This window comes from Falco naumanni, chromosome 14, assembly GCF_017639655.2.
Source record: "Falco naumanni isolate bFalNau1 chromosome 14, bFalNau1.pat, whole genome shotgun sequence".
Classification (NCBI taxonomy): domain Eukaryota; kingdom Metazoa; phylum Chordata; class Aves; order Falconiformes; family Falconidae; genus Falco; species Falco naumanni.
The window spans coordinates 8,799,764-8,820,135 of NC_054067.1; the positions used below are offsets into that span (position 1 = coordinate 8,799,764).

The 20,372-nt window shown below is 47.0% G+C and overlaps 1 long non-coding RNA gene across 2 annotated transcripts in view; it reads right to left on the reverse strand.

The window, feature by feature from the left end:
• Positions 1 to 20,372, reverse strand: part of LOC121097382 — a 74,921-nt gene continuing 54,549 nt past the window's right edge. For both annotated transcript variants that reach the window (XR_005830934.1, XR_005830936.1), the window contains 3 exons: positions 7,684 to 9,292; positions 3,635 to 4,542; positions 1 to 1,795 (listed from right to left, as the gene is read on the reverse strand). This is a non-coding gene — a long non-coding RNA (uncharacterized LOC121097382). The remainder of the gene's footprint in view (positions 1,796 to 3,634; positions 4,543 to 7,683; positions 9,293 to 20,372) is intronic.

A 20,372-nucleotide genomic window follows, 5' to 3' on the forward strand; every position in this document is an offset into this window, starting at 1 on the left:
GCTGGGGTGCGGCGAGAGCCCCGGTGCCCTGTCGGGGCAGGGGGAGGGGGGTTTAACTGCGCTTCCCTACAGCGGCAGCTCTGGGCCCCGGGTAGGAGCAGGCTGTGCTTTTCCCAAATTATTTCAGTAGAGACGGAAACGTCCCTGAGCCCTAACCATGGACATTTCCTTCTGGCTGCTAAAGGGGGGAAAAAAGTGCTTCATTGCCTAATATTTTAAAATCCACTGTCCACTTCTCATTGACAGACTGTCCCATTTTACACTCCTTACCCTCTTTGCTCGCCAGGCCACCGCATGCAGGCTCAAACCACAGCAGTGCCGCGGGGACCCAGCGGGAAGCAGAGCCCCAAGGCAGCACGCGGCTGTCCTCGCACCAGCACCATGGGCATGTGGCACATGGCAGCACGCGGCTGTCCTCGCACCAGCACCATGGGCATGTGGCACATGGCAGCACGCGGCTGTCCTTGCACCAGCACCGCAGGCACATGGCATGGCAGCAGAGCTGGGCCGTGCCCAGGGGTGCTAGCAAAAGGCTCCACAGGAGTTCAGGAAGAGCGGGAGCTACTGATGCTCCCGTCCAATCTCAATTTTAGTGCAGGTAATTACCATCTATCTAAATTAGCGCTGCGTTTTGCTGGGATACTAGTATTTTTCTCTCTCTCTTTTTTTTTTTTTTTTTTTTTTTTTTAGGTTAATGCTATGTAATGGAAATCACAGACCGAGCTCTGAGGAATCTGTGCCATTAATATTAGCACTATTTGTCAAGCCAGAGCCTGCCCTGAAGGCCATGGAAGCAGAAAAGGCCGCTGTTGCCTTGGGTGAATATTGGCAGATTGCTACGACCACACCACGGGGGAAATTTGTGCTCTGCAACAGTTATGTGAGAGCAACCAGCCTGAAGGTGACAATTTCCCAAGACAGAACATCTCATCTACCCAGAGACTAGGTCAGGTGTAAACACACTTCTCCTTCGATACACACAAGCATAATTACAGTTCCTGGAATTGCTCTGGGAAGAGTGTTGGTAGCTTTCCCCTGCAAAGAAAATGAAACTCGCCGGAATGCCTTTTTCTTCTCCCTTTCTTCCATTAAATTATGTCCTGGAACTCCCTCAGATATGTATTTTTTCACTTAGCACATGCCACTTCAGATCAGTTGGGCTGGATCCATCCACAGAAATGCTTATCCCCCACAAAATCCCATCCACATCCACAAATAAGGTCCTTCCTCTAGTTTTCTCACCTACAGGGCTTGATTCAGCTGGTATTTTCAGAGCATGTGGAAGCCAGAGAAGCAAGTATTCTCCCTAGCACATTTATCCAGTTGCAGTGGTTGGGTGGTCATCCCAGATTGAGGAGAAACAGGCTTTTTTTCTGGGATACATCATAAAAGTTCAAATTCACATCTGCCTTGCAGAGGACTGCCCCCAAATATCCCGCAACAGACGAGCCTGGGATGACTACTCTCTTAGGCACATTGCTGCTCCGTTGGCTTCATGTGCCAATAGGAAAGGTCCTATTTGCTTTTAAACTTCTAGCATATCACGGAACCCCCAAACAAAACTGAAAGATTTTTCAGGGAACCAAGCACAAGTCTTACAAGTGTGAAGGTCTCAACATCACTGGAGGTGCAGTGAGCTCCTCCCAGGCATGTCCCACGCAGCTCTGCCGAACGTCACAGGCACCCCAGCCCTCCTCTGTAGCCACCTCCAGGGCAAGAGCAGAGAGCAGAGCAAGGAGTAGCAGCGTTCAAGGAGAAGATTGCATGGCTGGATGGCACGCAGTGGAAACCACTCCTGAAAAACACAAAAAGCAGGATGTTTTTGCCCGATGTGTAATCTGACCAGAGCAGTGAGATCAATGAACCTGTACTTTTTTTTCCCCCTCACTGTATGGTTGTGGTGAAATTTTTCATAATCACAAGTAATCAAGGTGGCATCATGCCTCATTCAACACACCGTGCCCCAAAATACCTCGGCTTGCTCCTCTCACAATAGCCAAAGAAACATCGTGTTCTGCAACTCAGGTTTTAATTTTGCAGCCTCGTATCCCAGTATGAGCCTGGGCTGGTTTTATGAATTCTGATTAGGTTGCAGCCTAATGTGGCACTCCGATAGACACAGACCGAAGGGAAGCAGGGTTTAATAGCCCTGGCCTGAGCTCTGAGCTGGTAATGAAGAAGGCTTGTTATTAGTCATTTGCATAATATAAAAAGGAGATCCAGATCTAGGCTTAATAAATTATTCCTCATGTGAAATAACACAGTTATAGCCATTTCTATAAAAATGTCAAAGCCTTCATGTGAAGTAAGTGTTCCTTCAGAGAATGAAATACAGTCCTACAACTTCATAAAAATCACTTGTGTTACTACATGGACTTCTTTGAAGTGCCACACTGCAAGGGGAGGGGTGTGAACTTCAGCAGCGTGCTCGTTCTCAATGGGGTGTGAGACAGCACGATGACAAGAAGAGCTAAAGTTAACGGTGTAAGAACTAAACTGGAGACACTGAAGAGCAGACACAGAGCAGCGATGCTCTGGGTGTGGATCTGCTAAAAAGGCACGCTGCTTTTTCTGGTTTGGCGATGGCTCAGCCCTGTATCCCCTCGGGAAACTCTAGGCATTCAGCCAAGACAGAGAGAACAGTGAGCTCAGAGCTGGGTCAGACCCCCAGCCGACGGGAGGGGGGTGGATCAGGTGGCTGGGCGGCAAACAGCAAACCCAGGACTGCGTGATTAATTTGGATATCAGGCAACAACTTGTGGCAGATTCAGGTTCTCAGAGACAACTGGTGATGCTGCACGTGGAACAAGTCACTGCAGCAGTGGGGTCAGTGCAGCTGTGAGCAGCCCGACTGCAGGGAGATGGAGGTCGTGTTGCAGAAGCCTCAGCCAGCTGCTCCAGGCAGTTTCCTTTTTGGCATTGCCGCCTTGGGAGGGCTGCAAATGCCCCATACCTGGGCCAGTACCTGGCCGGGTTGGTATGCAGTGCTCTGATCCCTCCAAGCACAGCTCAGCTACAGCTCCTGCAGAGTGACTGAAGGTTGGTGGAGCCCAGGAGGCCTGGCCATGCCCTCCAGGGAGCCCCAGGGTGGCCGTGAGCACTAGCATAAAGTTCCGCAACTTTCATGCATCTTCTCCTTGAGCAGCCCAAGGAGCTGAACCCTGTCTGGATCACAAATAACAACTAGTTTCCCTTGTAGGCAGATAGATACACTTTTCATACTAGGAGATGTTGAGACGCAGGCATCATGGTGACCCTGGAAGAGTCATCACCCTACAGCAGGAGTGTGAGTGCTATTTCTCAATATTGAGATAGCTGAGATGCCAGAAGCAGTGTAAGTGCAAGTTCAGTGCTCCTGCGCTAAAATAGCCTTTGAAAGGGTATGAATCACTGCAGAGCTCAGCGGGCAGTTTGAGAAAGCTCCCATTTCTTCCCACAGCATCCCATCGTGCCACGTCAACATCTCTTTGAAAGGGCAGAGAACAGCAAGTGCCCAGACCCTGCCTGCCCTGCTGTGGGCAGGTACTAGCACAAACTCTTTACAAAAACTATCACTGAGCATAAGAGCTTGTAAAAGATGAACCCTGAAAGAATGTTACCTGAAAAGTAAAAAGTACCACCCATGAAAACGTACCAGTGGTCTCACCATCCACACCAGCAAGTCCTGGAGCATCAGGGAGGAGAGGATCAGAGGACCCAAGCTGCAGGTGAAGCCTGCTGGCACAGCCAACCTGTGTGTCCCTCGCCGCCTGAGCCCTGCACAGTCAGCACCTCCAGTTCCGCTTGGTTTTAGTTCAAAAAATCCACAATGAAACAGAAAGTGCACACATGGCTGCTTGTCTCATGGTCTTGTACACAAGAGGTGAGAGGCTAGAGCCTGTGTGGTACTTCTCTGTTGGGTGACTCAGAGCTCTTCAGCACAGCTCCAGTGCAGAGGCACAGCTGTGTTGGCAGCAACAGCCACCTACTCAGCTCGACTTCTATGAGCCAGTACCTCCAGTAGAGCCCCTAAACTGGATTTCTAAAATAAGTCGCCTCCACAACAGCATGCTGCATTGCACAGGTGACAGACCTGTGGCAGACCCCAGGAACTCGCACTTCACAGGGCTTTTGGGACTTGCTCAGGGGAGCCAGGTATCCCAGGGGACCATTAGCATCTTATGCCATTCTGCAGGGCTTGCGTACAGAGGGACCAATGTCATCTGTTACCTCTTTTTTCACTCTTGCAGCCCACTTTGGTCCCCAAGGTTTCCATAGGGAAGAGCTCTCCCACACCTGCTTAATCATATCCTCATCCATTTTTCATCTATTCTGTGGCTGATGGAGGAGAGTAAATTGTACCTTTCCAGCAGACTTTGGTTCACACTAAAAAAATGAAATTGGAGCTAAGCTTCTCCCAAATCCATCAGCCTTTGGAGCAGCCTGAGCAGAAAGTACAGGAGCAGAAACAGATCTGTGTCTATCCATTACTGTCAGGATGTCTTTCTAATGAGCAGTTTATTGCAGAGTCAACGGCAGGGTACTCCATCCTAAAGGAAGGATCTGAAAGGCAGAGAAAATCAGCTTTGAAGTCAAGGCTTTAAAAAAAAAAAAAAAAAAAAAAAAAGCATTTTAGCCATTACATTCAAAGCCAGAAAGTAAAATAAGTCTTCTGTTGCAACCAGGGAGCATGCACAAGAACTGAAAGGCAATGAGTGCTCACCACTGCGAGCAACAAATCACTAGAATCCCGTGTCGATCTGTACTCAGGCTTTAAATACATTTTAATTAACAAAAATGTAGAAATAGTGAGTATTTAGTGTTTCTGCAATGCCAATATGGAACATCATTTATGGACGTGCAAGGAGATGCAATAAAATATATCTGGAGATTAAATTTACTGCTGATGTATAGTCCTGGGTGCAGAAGCAGCCTTGCATCCTCACTGTGCAGCAACCCCTTAAAGCATTGATCCTGCCACAGAGCAGTGCCTCGGGGGGGGGCTGCTCGTAAGGTTTAAACTTTGACTGGTCTAAGAGAGAGAGGCTTATTGAAAAGGAGTTGGCTAGTAACTCCTGTTTCAGAAAATGTGTGTATTGAATTCATGTTCCAGGCAGCTTAGAGAGCATCTATGCTCACTCAATTTAAAAATGAAATTGCCATTATGTGAACATACATCCTTTCTGGTGCAGGTGGAAGGGCTAAATTCCAGCTCTGCACATATTGGTGCTGGCAGAGGGAAATTCCCCCTGGCAGATGAACCCATTCTTTCCCAAGGAGCTATGCCTTTACAGCTGGACTCTGAAAGGATGATGAGGCCACTGGCCTGGAACCCACTGTTTGGAGAGGCTGTTTTCTTACCCCTTCCTACGCAGAGGTCCCAGGGCAGAGCGCTGGCCATGGCTGGTGGCCAGGGTCCCTGCCTCGCACATGCGCAAGGTGCAGTCTGCTCCATCTCTATCAGATACCTGCAGGGCAGTGAAAAGAGGAACCGAGCAAAGCGAAGCAAACCTCCTCCTCACGGGAGGGACTGCAGAGCTGTTGAAGTCTGTTTGGTTAAGAGAAAGCAAGGTCAAGATCAAAGGCAGAAGAGCAGGTTGCCAGAGTGGGAGGGAAGAGGTGGGGATGCTCCTGCTGTGGAGCAGATTTGCAGCATTAAAGTGTCCACTGGGACTTTTATCAAACCCAGGGTCCCAACCTTTCTGTGGATAAGCAGATTTTCCTTGCCCCTTCCCGTAGACCCATCTCTGCTCACTGTTAAGCACCTCTGGGCAAACGGGAAGCAGCTCAGCTGTCACCGAGCGCATATCTGTGGTCACTAAAGGGATCAGCGCAGGTGAAAACTGAGATCAAGCACAGGAGTCTTCCAGGCTCCTGCCAACCACACTGCATTCCTGCAGCCTGGAAGCACTCTCTGCTTAGCGTGTCTGGAGAGAAACATTTCAGTTATGTCAGCTTAGCACCGTCTGCTTTTCTAGTTAGCATTTCCCCCTGAAGACATCTTCTTCTACAGCCCATGGAGTTCCCAGGCGATACAACAAAAGCATCCATATTCATTAAAGCAATCTTTTATTAACTTTGTTAGAAAAAAACCCATTACCAAGGGGAAAAGTAGACCACCTGTAATTTTAAAAGCCATTTTCTCTAGTCCCTTAAGTCACTCTCAGATGTAATAATACTCCAATAACAACAAGATCATCCTGCACTGATACAGAGCCTCTCTTCCCAAGGAGCTGTAAAAGCTACTTCTCCTTCCTCTTCCCACCAGAATTTTGGTGGAATTTCAGGCCACACAAGGAGAACATGATTATCTCATCCAGCCCACAGCCAAGACCCGTGACTGGGAACTAGCCAGCTGGAAAGCAAGTTGTGACTTTGGTTGGAAATGGGCAGACTGAGTCCAGCACTCTGCCTTACACATGGCCCTGTTACTACGTCCACAAATATTCAGAAATCACGGGGGATTTGGGCTGTGGTTCTGCAAAAAGTGAGAAATCCGTTTTCAGGCTTGGAGAACTCAGTCAAAACCATCACAGCCACACGCCACAAAGCAGCAGGCTGGTCCCAGCCCAAGCAGCTGACTCGGATCTGCTCAAGACTTTCCGAGGAGTGACTTTGTGGCAGCAGATTTCATGCCAGATCCAATACCCACTGTGCTCCTGTAGTCAGTGTAAAGCACGAAAGCTCATACAGCCCTCACAGGGCTATCCTGGCATGCAGACAATTGACTGCGGGGAAAGTTCATCCAGCCTGGAAATCTGTTATTGTGGGGATCTGATAATTAATTAACAGTAATTTCCCAATATTTTCAGTTCTGCTCCCATGCACCATGCAGAGCATCATGCATTTCTGTGTTCTGATTTGGCTGAGTTTGGGCAACCTGAGGAATGACAGTCTGGACTTTGACACAATTTCCCCACATAATCCCATGCTACAAAATGATGTGAGTCAAACGGAAGATTTTTGAGGTTGTCTCAGAGCTTGGAAAACTTCCTTGGGCCAACTGCACAGCCCCGGCAGGACATGCTCTCTGGATTTGACTACAGCATGTGCAACTAGCAATTCTTTCTCTGGCGTGTATGCTTTTTTAAAATACATATAAAACACACACACATGTAAGTGTATAACTGGATCTCTGTGATCCCACCACAGCAATTAGCAGCACATCCCTTAAAAGAAAGAGGAGCATACAGCTGCTGTTACGTACACACCAACTTCCACATGCCTATAAGCCATTCTCCTTGACGGAAGAGTTATGGTGCATGGGGAGAATAAATCATCCTGGGCATATTTGGGGATGTCCCACACTCCCTCACCACTCCCTCAGGAAACAGAATGTGGAGAAGCTAAAATAAATTGGAGAGATGAGCAGTAATTTATTTTCCCGTCTGGAAAAGATAATTTAACTACTCAATTAAATATTGCCTAAAGCCATACTATTAGAGTTGCACATCCCATCTGTAATACAGACGGATCTTGCTCTCTTATTACTGGTCTTCATGCTGTCTGGTACTTAAAAATTCTGGTTTAATTAGATGACACCTTCCACAAATGCTGAGCTATTGGCACGTGATAATTAAGCAGTATCTAGGAATCTTTGCCATCCAAGAAACCTTCTGTAGGAATCATATGTTCTCTTTTCTCTGACATATAATAGCAGGTTGCAAGCGATACTGAATAAACTGATGATACATTATTTCTTACCTTGTGTTATTTTGAAGTACAAGGCTTCAGTCTGGGCTCTTTTCTCTCATGTTTTCAATAGTTTTCACCCAAGACCTGCACAAATCTGATGGTTTTACAATGTATTTTTTTCATGGATTTCTCTGAAGTGTTGGTTCAATATTGAAGTAGATCATTTTAATACCGAATTAAGCAGCAGATATCCCCATTATGAGGAGATTCAATTTTGACTGCAGTTATTACACCTAATTATAGCTGTCTTGAAACAATTCCGTTAGTTGGAAAGATTTGCGAGTGTTGCCTGGACGGGCAGTCAACCCTTTGATATGCTGTAATACATTCAGTCATCTCCCCATCAAGCGTGATGTTGAGGAACTCTGCTGGAGCATTAAAGCGGCACGTCAGACGTGCCTTAAAGACTTGTTGCAACGCTGCTGCAGAGAAGGGGGGCTCGGCAGCCTGCCTCACCACGGGCTGGCAGCAGGCACGGAGCAGCAACACTTCTGCCCTTGGGTACTGCCAGCTCTTCACCTGCTTGTAGGGCGGGAGTGAGTAATCCCATCTTCCTACCACTGCTTCCCTCTGAGTAGGGACTTGTATGCATGGAGGGAGGCTATTTCATAAGGGACTATTTTCAGGAATGCCCGGTAATGCCTCTGATCTCCTTGCCACCCCCTCACCCTGCCTGAGCCCGCAGCACTGCGGGCAACTCCCTGCAGCAAGCATGAGCCCTGTGAGTTTAAGGGATTAAACCCCACAAAGCCCCTCAGGGGTCCCACCTGAGAGCTGAAAACAGCCGAGACCCCCAGACTTCTGCCTGGGATTCAGAGCATCTCCTCCAGCCCCAGCTGTGCCCGGGGAAGGCAGTGCCGCTGCCTGCCCAGCTCAGCTCCCCACAGCAGCCTGGTCCCGGGCCACGCACCCGGAGCAGTGACAGTCCCGCAGGTGCTGGAGAAATGCAAGCCCGCAGCCAGCACTGCTGCTTGGCAAGCTTTAGGAAGAATATTTTGAAAAAGTATTTTAAAGCAGCTATGCAACAAGAGTTGCAAAGAGCTAAACCCGAAAGATTAAGGTTGCAGTTAACAGCAAGGGTACCACCCACCTCAGATGAGCTCTTTCATGAGGCTGTGACCACCCTTGTGACCTAGACCTTCACCTTTACCAAGGTGCGGATAGCGCCCTGCTCCTGGTTTGCTCCGGGGTGACTCCCTCCCTCTTTGCCCACACACCCACACCACGTTCCTGAGATGCTGGGGCATCACCTGGCAAAAAGGCAGGACGGAGTTGTCTCCTCATGCCTCCTCATTAAGCTGCCTTAGTTAATAAGTCTGTCCTTTTCTCTGCACACCTTCAGCTTATTAAAGCTCAGTCTTACAAATCATGAGGGAATTGGGTCATAGGGGCTCTGTCAGGGTTTAAGTAAAAGGTATCATTGCAATTTCCAGAGAACCTAGAGGTGTAATAGGCAGTCAAGCATTGTTCAGACCAAGGCTTTTCTCTCCCTGCCCTTCTCCCCTCCAGGCAGCTGCACACATTAGGCTCTCCTGCGGTGCCCGGAGTAGTAAGGTACAAGCTGTAGGACCCACCAGCTGTGCCGCTAGAATATGTCCTGGCTGTGGTCTCAGGGTGCCTGAAATGAAAACAAAATACCAACTTGAAATCTGCAATGGTAATATAAATCATATATTCCAGTAAGGCCTTTACACATGCTGTGCGAATAGAAAGGTGGCAAAAACCCCCAGCTGTGGTCAGAGCACAAGGACATCTCCTGCTCTGATCTGCTAGTTGTGATGCTGCCAGACAGCAGCTCCTCAGCACCTGCAGCCTGAAAGCACCCTCCAAACGCTGACCTTTAGACATTCCCCTTGGACCCGTGTGCATTATTGTCGGCCTTTCTCACACATGGGAGACAGCAGGATGCAGGTGAAGAATTCTTCCATCAGGAAGCAAGCAACACAAGTCAAACAAACCCAGATGACTCGCTTTCCCCCACCTACCATCTGCTTGAACCCATCAGTAGTCCACCCTCTGTAGGATGATGAAAAGAAGCACACAGAATGCTGTCGGGAATACATTTATATTTATGGACTAGTTCAATCAGTCCCTCTGTTTGTTTTGTCAGATGATCTTCCATCTCTTCACCCCTTATCCACCCACACCATCTGCCTAAAAAAACCATCTGCTTGAAAGCTTTGGGGGAATTTACATGTGATTGAGAATTTTGCACCACAAGTACAACCGAACGAGGTGGATCTTTATGCATTTGCATGTGGCTAGGAGAACCACTTCGTGCTTCAGACCCCGCATGACAGGGCTCCTCAGGAGCTCCATCCCCCTAGCTCAGTGGGGAACTAGACAAACATCACTTTATTCACTGATTTGTGGTATTTTCCCTAACGACTTTTGCAGGGATGGGAGATTCCCTTGCGCTAGCTGCTGTATGAACACAACATAGAATCAGTGTTTTATAAACTCCGTCTTGATGAAGACACCATAACTTTGGGGAAAATGGAAGGTTTTCCATATATGATGAACAGATGTCCTGTGGCCGCTGCTTCTGAATGTCCTACATTAGCCAGGCAGCTGGGTTATCAGTGACCACCTTGAAAAATGAGGAGCAGTATTATTTAACCTATTTCATCTGAACTGCCATGACTACAGATTTATTTATTTTATTATTTTTTTTGCTGTTCAGCTCAGTTTTGTAACCCTATTAAATTCTTTACCTTAACAATGTCACTATTGGATGCACAGAACACTGTGATTTCTTCATATTGAGCTACTTTTATGAGTCATAGGAATCAGCTAGGGACAAAAAAGATGATGGAAGCTGCAAAAGTATCTGTTTGGATTGTTTGAATAGTTTTAGTTTGAATCTGTTTCGCTCTGCTGCTGCTTGCTTGGTAGCAGCAATTTTTGTCCAAAACAAAAACTTTGGACAACTCTTTCAGTCTTCAGACGTACCCAGCAATGGCTGGAGTGTTGGTGGATCCTGGACAAACAACTCTCAGTACTTTCTACTTTCTACGTGCACCGATCCTCACAGGTTTCATGAAATCCCACGAAGGCGAAGCCAGAAAGCTAACTTCCCTCAAAGAGCGGTAGAGATTAAACAAACAAAAAAAAAATCCAAAAGCTAATTCCTCCACTGTTAGATTTGTAACAGAAGCTCATCATATATATCAGATCCCTGGGTACATATGCAGATGTTTCAGCCATATGCAACAACATATGGCATGCTTCTCACGATAACTAGTCTTTTTTCCTGTGTGAGGCTAGAAAACTACAAAAACATAAACATGGAGCATCCCAGCCTGCTTAGGACAGAGGGGATGCTTCTGCTGCCTTCAGCTCCTCCTGCCAGACGAACTGCCCACCAGCCGGACACCGGTTCAGCTCCCTGTCTCTCTCCAGTTCCCTTCCTGCTTATCCTGGTACAATTCAAGCTCTGCAGAAAGCATCTTTCTCCCTGACAAGGGTGTGAGCTGAGGCATGTCCAGCCACCTGGGCAATCCCCTGAAACCCAAGAGCATCCCTTGCCTCCTCCCTATGTGGTGGTGGGGTTTGCACAACAAGCCTCAAAACGAGCATGTTATTAGCAAATGAAATCAGAAGTAGGCGCCTTTTATCTTGGTTGAGCAGCCAGGTGTTTGATCACAGCGTCTGGTACCTCTGCTGCAAGATCAATAGCAACAAATTAAGTGCTACTGAATATCTACTGATCAGATCACCTCCCTGCCCCAGACATCCCAGTGGTGGAAGAGGCTGGTTGCAAATATCAGCTAACTTCCTTCCCAGGCATCCTTTAGCAGCATCGCACGTGTTGAAAACCACCAGCTTAGCGAGTCTCACCAAATGCCAGACATTTCTCCCGTCTGATTAGTGACCAGTTTTTGCATTTGTGAAAGTTATTTGTAGGGCGAAGAGTTTTTTCTGGATGCTGGAGGAAAAGTTGCTAGCTCAGGTGAAATTCAGTACAAGCACTTGAGATTGAAAAGGTCATGGCTATTAGACAGGCAAAATTTAATTCTTTTTCAGTTAGAACAGCCACAAAGAGGGAAAGAGAAGCTTGGCAGTTCCAGCCTGACTTGCAAGGAAATATGAAAACTCCAGGATGTTTTAAGCTAATAAACCAAAAAGAAGATCAATGCGCTTTGATGATGTAAGATCATGGAGAGATGTTTCAAGTTCTTACAAAATTCCCAAAACAGAGAAAATCAGAATAACTGCAGGGATTAGGGAAGGTTTCATCCCAAATAATTTACACACCATGCATACTAGATAGGACAGAAGACCTTACAGCCAAAAGCCTGTCAGGAGGGCTCCTGCTCGCTAGAACAAAAAAATGTGTGTTGGCTTCGTGCAACTGTAATTGAACAGTCTAGAGTATGAAGCTGGGGGAACTGGGGGGGTTCAGCCTGGAGAAAAGGAGGCTCAGGGGAGACCTGATTGCTCTCCACAGCTACCTGGAGGGAGGCTGTAGACAGGTGGGGGTCAGTCTCTTGTGCCAAGTAAGAAGTGACAGGACAAAAGCAAACAGCATCATGTTGCACCAGGGGATGTTTAGGTTGGATATTAGGAAAAACTTCTTCACCAAAAGGGTGGTCAAGTGTTGGAACAGGCTGCCCAGGGAAGTGGTCAAGTACCATCCCTGAAGGGATTTAAAAGATGTGCAGACGTGGTGCTTAGGGACATGGGTTAGCGTGGGCTTGGCAGTGCTGGGTTAATGGCTGAACTCGATGATCTTAAAGGTCTTTTCTAATCTAAATGATTCTGAACATGTAGCTTCAGTCAGGTAAGAGTGGGTGGCTTTGACAGATGCATCAATCAAAAAGCAGACCCCTTTTAAGCAGAAACCTTTCTGGATGTTTTGATTTGCAAAATAGTTATGACTTTGTCACACTTTTCCCACTCCACAACATATATTCAAACATTGCCAGCTTCCCTAGGGCTTAAAACTTTGTTTCCTACCTGCTCTACACAACTGGCAACATCACTGCTTTGCTTAACACAAATACAGTCCGCCAACTCCTCAAACTCAAAATCGTCATTTCCAGTAGAAATGCGAAATGGAGCATAAGTGCAGCAATAAAAAACATAAGTTTCTGAGATTTTTGTTCTTCAAAGTACTGCTTGCTTTTTTTTTTTTTTTTTTTTTAACTGCAAAACAGGAGGTACTCTACTTACAGACAACTGTTTCCTTAATGCCTGTCAGAAGCAGGAATTATTCAAATTATGTGACTTTCTAGAGAGATGCAGCTATTTCAGACCTCTGCTGGAAGTTTATTGAAGGAAATATCAGTGTTTATATGTAAGAGAGAATGTTTGTTTGGGAAGAGAAAAAAACCCCAGAGCTACAAAGATATGAAAGGATAAAACCTGTTTATTTTGGGGTTCTGCTTTTCAGTTCCTTGTCTAAATAAGACTCTGCAGCTCTAAAGGAGCTTGGCTGTGAAGCATGAACCTCTGCCCACTTTCTCTCTCTGACCCCAGCATGAGAAGTAGCTGTGGAGGACACGGAGCTGTGAGCCAGTACTCTGCTCATTCGAGAGAAGAGGAGGAGCAGGTTTGGTTATGGAAACTGAAGGCTATCTCCAGCTGGTCCCCAACCCATCCCCCACCATCTGCTCGCAGAGGTCCAGCCTGGAAGGAGCCTGTCCTGCTCAGCAGACCCCACCAGCCCCCAGTACAGGGCAGAGCAACGAGCCAACAGCACATTTAGAGCAAGCTGTTGGTTCAAATGGTGCTTTGATACCATTTGAGAAGCTTGCCTTAACCTTGTTTCCCTGACTCTTTTTAAGGGCCAACACCTCTTCGAGCCCTTGCAGGGAATTCTGCAAGTGCCTGCTCCAGGGCACACGCTGAGCGCTTGGGGGAAGCAGGGCTGTAATGCTGACTATGCCTGGTTTAAAAAGATAATTTTATTATTTATTTCTTTTGTTTATGACCTAGAGGCTTAGCAGTTTATAGTGCTAGATGAAGAATGCCTCCATCTATGAGAGAACAGGAAAAAAAACCAACCCAACCCACACTTCATTTTTCTCTTGGGTTCCTCTTGGCAGCTCTATGGCTGCTGTCTTACTGAACATATGTACTAGGGGAAGTCAAGTTTATACCCTTTTGCTCCTCAGGAGCAAGACTCAGTCCCTATCCCAAGGTCCAGCCACCCTTTGGGTACGTGACTCAAGGCAGGCCACCAAACCACTATCACCTTTCAGCCCGGGAGCCGGCACGCCGCAGGGAAGTGGGGGATGTGGAAAGCCAAGGAGGCTGACTGGCATCCGGGGAAAACATCCAACCCTCCAGAAGAGGATGATGGCAAACAGAGCAACAGCTGGCAGAACCAATAAAAACGTGGTGTTGGGGGAAGAGAGGGGAAAAGATGGATGTAGAAGATGGATGTTTTTTTACAAGTTTGACAGCTGAACCGCAATTTCTGGAAAAGATAAAAATACACCCATTCTTAAGATGGTTCCAGGAGGATCTTATGTCTGGTGGGGGGAAAGCAAAGAAGATGGAGCCAGACTCTCCTCCATGGACTCTTCTAGGCACAGTGACAAAATTGAAAGGTTTTTTTTTTTGTTGTTGTTTTGGTGTGGGTTTTTTGTGTTGTGTTGGTTTTTTTTACTGGGTGGGTTGTCAAACAGGAACAGGTTGCTCAGAGAGGCTGTGGACTCTCCATCCTTGGAGATACTCAAAACCCAAGTCGGGACAGTGCTGGGCTGCCTGCTGTAGCTGATTCTGCTCTGAGCAAGCTGTATTCTGCTCTGCACCAGCCCATCTCCAGAGGCACTTGCTCACCTGAACTGTCTGGTGATGCTAAATTAGAGGAGGCCCATAACCAGCCTAAAAATAGCCTCTCACATGGTGCAGATGCCTTGTACCATCTTTTGTCTTGTGAAGCATGGAGGGTACCCTTAACTCCTACTTAGACAAAGAATAAACTTAGTGAAGGACATTATTTGCATATATAAAAAAACCCTCCACATCTTCTGGGCAGACTTTGTTCCTCTCAGCAAGAGAGAGGAAGGCTTCTGAACAACCAGTGCAATCAGGGACCCGATTTCTTCAAACAAGACAGCTCAAATGACTCATCCCATATTCCTGGCACAAACTGCTGCTAGCTTTTGGATGCTAAGTGAGATGGGCAGGCTATACTAGGCAACAGCCTGACCGTACATGAATTGAGAGCTGGATCTGATCATGCCAATTACTTTCAGAGATTAGCCTTTGCAAACACACTTGCTACAACTAAATCAATCGCTGGCCCTGTTCATGCCCCCCTGTTCACTCACCTTCTCTGTCACCTCCTATTCTGCAGCAAAGCAACCAGCTTCTTCACACACAAAGCTAGCTCAGCGGGTCTCACCCCTGGATCTCAGTTTCCACCCATGTCTCCTTGCATGGCTAGGGTACACCTAAGCGCAGAGCCCCAGTTTGATTTTCCTTCTGCCTGGTGTATTTTAACAAACAGAACCCAGAGCACACAAGGGTGAAGTCTTCGTTCCAGGCAGGACGGAGACATGACACATTTCTGCGCTTACTGACAACCTTGACACACCGTTGATGTCATCATTTATATTTTGTTGTTCTAGAACAAGAATAAAGCAAGTCAATGACCCCTGCTTGACTTCTAATTGTTTTCTACATTGTCAAAACACACAGATTTAGAAAGATAATTACCCCATTACTTCTGGATGACAATCTGAAATTAAACTACGAGATCTCCATGGTCTGTTTATCTCTTTACAGCTGCATCCCTACAGATGCACACAAACCAGCAAGGCAGATAACTAGAAAGGCTTCACAGGGCTTGAGTCTCTACCTCTCATGACAGAGAGAAAGGGCCAAGTCGTGCCACCATCCCAGCAGGCAGGGGGGTTGTGAAAGCCAACAGAGCCTGGGTGGGCACTGGGGCAGGTGTAACCTCCCTGGGAGCTACAGCAGCCCATCCACAGTAACCAGCCCGGCAGCCCCAGGAAGCAACACGAAGAGCAAAGCTGAAAAGCAACCACCTGCTGAGGCCGTCTTTGCTGGAAAACCACTGGACAGACACAGGCTTGTACAGCCCAAGCACAATGATGACGGACTAGGCTTTCCATGTCACCCCCCGCCTTCAGCTACCTGCATTTGCAGGGGCAAGTCTTACCCTCTCTCCATCTCCCTTGGCTGCAGGCACTGGGTGCTGCTGGCTGGGCTGGTCCAGGGAAGCCACGCTGCTGTGTGAGTCTAACAGCTTGCGAGACCTAAGGCACCCCAGGGCATCCAGAGAGTCCCTAAGTGCCACTAGAAAACAGCAGGCCAGAAGAGCCCAAACAAGCAACATACCCCCAAAACAGCAGCTGCAGCCAAGCAGACAGAGCTTAGCAACCACAACCCCCCAACTACCCCTGCCTGAGTGGAGCTGAATTAACAAGGAGCAACTGGGGAATTGGCTGGGTCCCAATTAAGCTAAGTTGGGTACTGGTGTGAGCCATGCAGCTGGTGGTGAAGAGGGAAAGGTTGGCAACTTGGATGCATTTGGGGACCTCACAGAGGTTAACCCCAATGTTGTACTTGAGCTTTTGCTTGAAAATCTGCATGTCTCACAATTTCTCCACCTTTCCCACAGGGATTTGGGCTCCACAGTAAACCCGTCCCTTCTGCAGATACAGCAGAACACCTCTTGCCCTGCCTCTAGCAGTACTCGCTTATTTGATCTTGCAGTTGTTTTCTATCAGGTAATCCCTTCTCCTTGTGGTTTCCACAGCGGGTCCTCACTGACCACCCCTTTGTTCAATCAGTCTTTTATCGGTGAGAGAACATCACCTGCTTGTGCATACGTTTGTCGTGTGTGCAACCCAACTCTCCCCTGCTCTTCCACAAGGAGAGGGCAGCCGGGAGCCCCTGCACAGCTCCCCACAAGCCCTGACTCCAGCTCAACGTGCACATACCACATACAAACCGTGCCCAGACTCCCACCTGCCTGCTTCACACGTGGCAATGCATCTTACCTGCTGTCAGAGCCTCCACCTGACACGTTCTCTACGAAAAAAGTGCTGTAATAGATGATAATCCACTCGCAGAGTAACAACCCCCAAATCTACACTCGAAACACAGTTGATCACCGGCTGTAACCTTACCTGACTTGGAGTTCACAGATGTTCAGTGTAATGGCTTTGGGATAAATACACATTTCTCTTCATTTTTTCCATCATAATTATAGAACAATTAGGAAATCATGCAGGCATGTTTTATTCTAGGTAAAAGCCAGCAGTCCTTATTAAAATAAGCAGGTATGATACGTCTTTCAAGACTAAGCTGGTCTTGGTTCAGGCTTTTTCCCAATCAGAAAATGTATTATTTCACTTCTGCATCCACGTGGAAGCCGATGTGAGGTAGTCCACTATATTTATGTTCCTTGATTTAGCTTATACTATTATATATTAATGCAGGCTGCCACTTTGCCAAGGTAAAGATTTAAGGTGTTATTGTGCTCTCCTTAGGTTGCTAATTCTTGCCTGAGTACCGTTGCTAGTACTGCACAAATCAGGCAGTTAATCACTCCCTGTGTGTTGGGTCTCAGGGCTCCCAGGGATGGAGCCATATTCATTTTTTGTTCCTGTGGGTTTTTTATGCTTTAAGGTAACGTAGCAGGCAGGGTTGGGATGTGGGGTACAGCGGAGATAAAGCAGGCAACTCACTGTTGGACATGCAGCTAGAGGGTGAACTATAGAAAACCAATATAATTAACCAGTGGAAATCTCTGCTCTAAGATCCGAGACAAAGAGCTGATGTAGGACTTCAGAGGAGGAAGAAATATTTCTCTGATTAACGGGGACAACATTGATCTGAGCTCTGAAAACATCTGAAACCCTGTAAGCTTTATGTTCCGAAAGAAATACCTGCTTCTGATTTCTGGGGCTGAAGAAGCCAAAAGGTGACCCTGTCCCTTCAGTGAGCTGCCCGGGCAGGGACAGGCGGTGGGGCAGGCAGACAGCTCTGGTGACACTGGTGGCCAGCAGCTCACTGCTCCTTCACACACTGCACCACGCTTTGCAGTTGGATTATCAGGGACATCGGTATTTACCTGCTGTGCTTAGACAGGTAAATAAAACTGTACCCAGCATTAATTATCTTTTTTTTGCACCCCTTCAGCTAATTTTTTTTTGGTTGCTGTACCATGAATTTTTCCGCTTTCTGCCAACTGCCTGAAAAATTTAATTATTTAAAACAGGGAAATGTTTTTACTGCTCTGTTAATCAGCTCTCTTTGAACTGTGAGGCAATGTAGAATTGTCCTGTAGGGAAAACCAAGAGAGGATAGGTCAGATGAATGCTCTTGGGTTTAGCTTTGGCATCTTTTCCCGGGACTTGCCCACTGTCCTTAACTAATGAGGGGTGCGGGAGAGACCATAACTCCAGTGTCATGGTGGGAACATGGGTTAGGGCTGAGGGACCCTAACGTCAAGGAGAAATTGGGTCCACTTACTCCTCTAGTAGTACCTACCGTAAATGCTTTTGGTTTATTATAAGCTGCAATTATCTGCTTCTGGTTCACCAGTTGCATTGCTGGTGAGTGAAACAAATGTGCCATCATTATGTTCCATTATGCTGTCAGCAGTTTAGCCCTGATTAAAATACGTCTGTGTTACAAAACCAGGCTAGCTCTGAACCAGTCCCTCCTTTAGCTCTTGGAAACACAAGCAAAAAGTGTCCAAAACCAGCTGCCCACAGAGAACACCTTACCGATCCAGTAAGGATAAGCATCACTCTCTTGCCCTAAAGCCATCCATTTGAGCAGTTACTGATCTGCAAATAAAATCCATAATGCTTTTTTAAATGTTGCTCAAATTAATGCTTAATTATTTGCCCTCCTTTGGGAGGTCAGGCTGTGTGTTTATTCAAATAATTCCTTTTGCAAGGCTTTATGGCCTGGCAGTCTGGGACACTGGAATTAGTGGAAATTTTTATTTGGGAAAGAATGAGAACTGGAGGCATGACCAGGGGTCAGGAGCCCCTGGGAGGGAGTGTCCCTTCAGGACCACAGATACCCTGGAGGGACTTGGTCTCCTCACTCAGTGAAGTCCTGGCCAGTTCTGCTGAGTAAGCGGTCCAGCCCCTGCTGCCCCATCCAGGCACAGGGGGAAGGAAAATTTCCTCTCACCTTTGCATCCTCGGGCTGCCTTTTCTGAGAGCTCCCAGAGGAGCCTCCCCCTCAGCTGGGTGCTGGCCGTGTCCCCTTCCCGGGGGTGCGGGAAGAGCGTCCTCATGGTTTGCCCTCGCCCGCTCGCTTTCCTCACACCTCCGTAATCCTCGGCAGGCTCCTCCCCTCCTGGCTGGACTGGGGCTGCTGCGTTCCACAGCAAAAGGGATCAGCTGCATCTGTTAGGGCATCAGCAGAGCGACACGTGCCTGGGGGAGACTCATTCTGAAGGGGAACTTACTTGAGTTCCCAACAGATGTGAAAGAGCTGAAATGCAGTATTAAGCTGCTTGCCTCTACCATCAATTCCCATTAGATGTAGTCAAGCTATTGAAACCTCAATTCCCCTTCTTAAGAAAAGAATGATGCTGGATTTGGAAGAGGAAAAAGAAATCTGCATTTTCATGAGCCAGCGCCTGTGATTTTTCTGTGCATTAAGAAATTGAGAAGGAATGATGAATATTGAGAGGAAGGCAGTGCAATGAACGAGGAGGGGAAACAGCCCAGTCGTAAAACCATCACCAGTAAAACCCCAAGCAAAGGCTGTGCAGCCTTTCTGTTGTCTTGTCTGTCTTGTGTGACCTCTCCAGTGAGAGGCAGGGAGGTTGAAACCACCCATGAAAAAACTGCAAGGTGATTAGATAGAATTAAAAATAAATCTGGAAGACTGAGTGAGCTCAGGAAAGAGATCTTATGTTCCTGCTGCCAGTGCCTGGCCAGGACCCTGCTCTTGGCATGGAGGACGCCTGCCCTTGCCTGATTTGGGTCTGTTGGGATCTATGAAGCTCTGAGATTAATAAGTTTCCATGAATGCCTGTAACTGAATCCTTATTCTTCTTTTCTCCAGCATGCGAGGGGGAAGTTTTCATAGTTGCAACAGCATTTGGGGCATTAATCCTTGGGAAATGATCACCCCATAGCATTTGCAACGTCCACCTGGAGCTACCCATTCACTTGAGTAGATTACTCCTTGGAAAAAAAAAAAAAAGTACAACTTGTATTCTTGTTTTATGTTACACCTGTATCAATGTATCTAAAATATCTGTGTAATAACTGCTATGATTATGCTGCATGCTGGTTATAGAGCCTTTACTATAAATGTATTTAATATAAAACTAAAAAAGGTTCCAAAAAGACCCAGTGGAGATATGCGACTCCTAGCAAAATGAGGTTGTGACTAAGATTTATTCAAATTAAGTACAGAAATAAAGTCAAGAAAGTAATCAAAAGCATACTTAGTGGACTCTCAGATGATTAACCAACATGTTCACAGAGCCAAACCTCTATATCAGTCTTCTAACTGGTTCATTAGTTTCTCTTGGCATGAACTAATTTACAAACCTCTAGCTGACCTTGACATTTGAGAAAAGTGAATTCTGACAGTACCTTGATTTATATCAGGAAAAACTTATTTGTCAGAGAGCAGTTTGAAATAGGGATTCAAATATTGTTGCTCTTTTACCCCCTTGAAGTGGAATTACAGAATGAAAGCATTGCTGTCCTCATACGGCACATGCAGTGCTATGA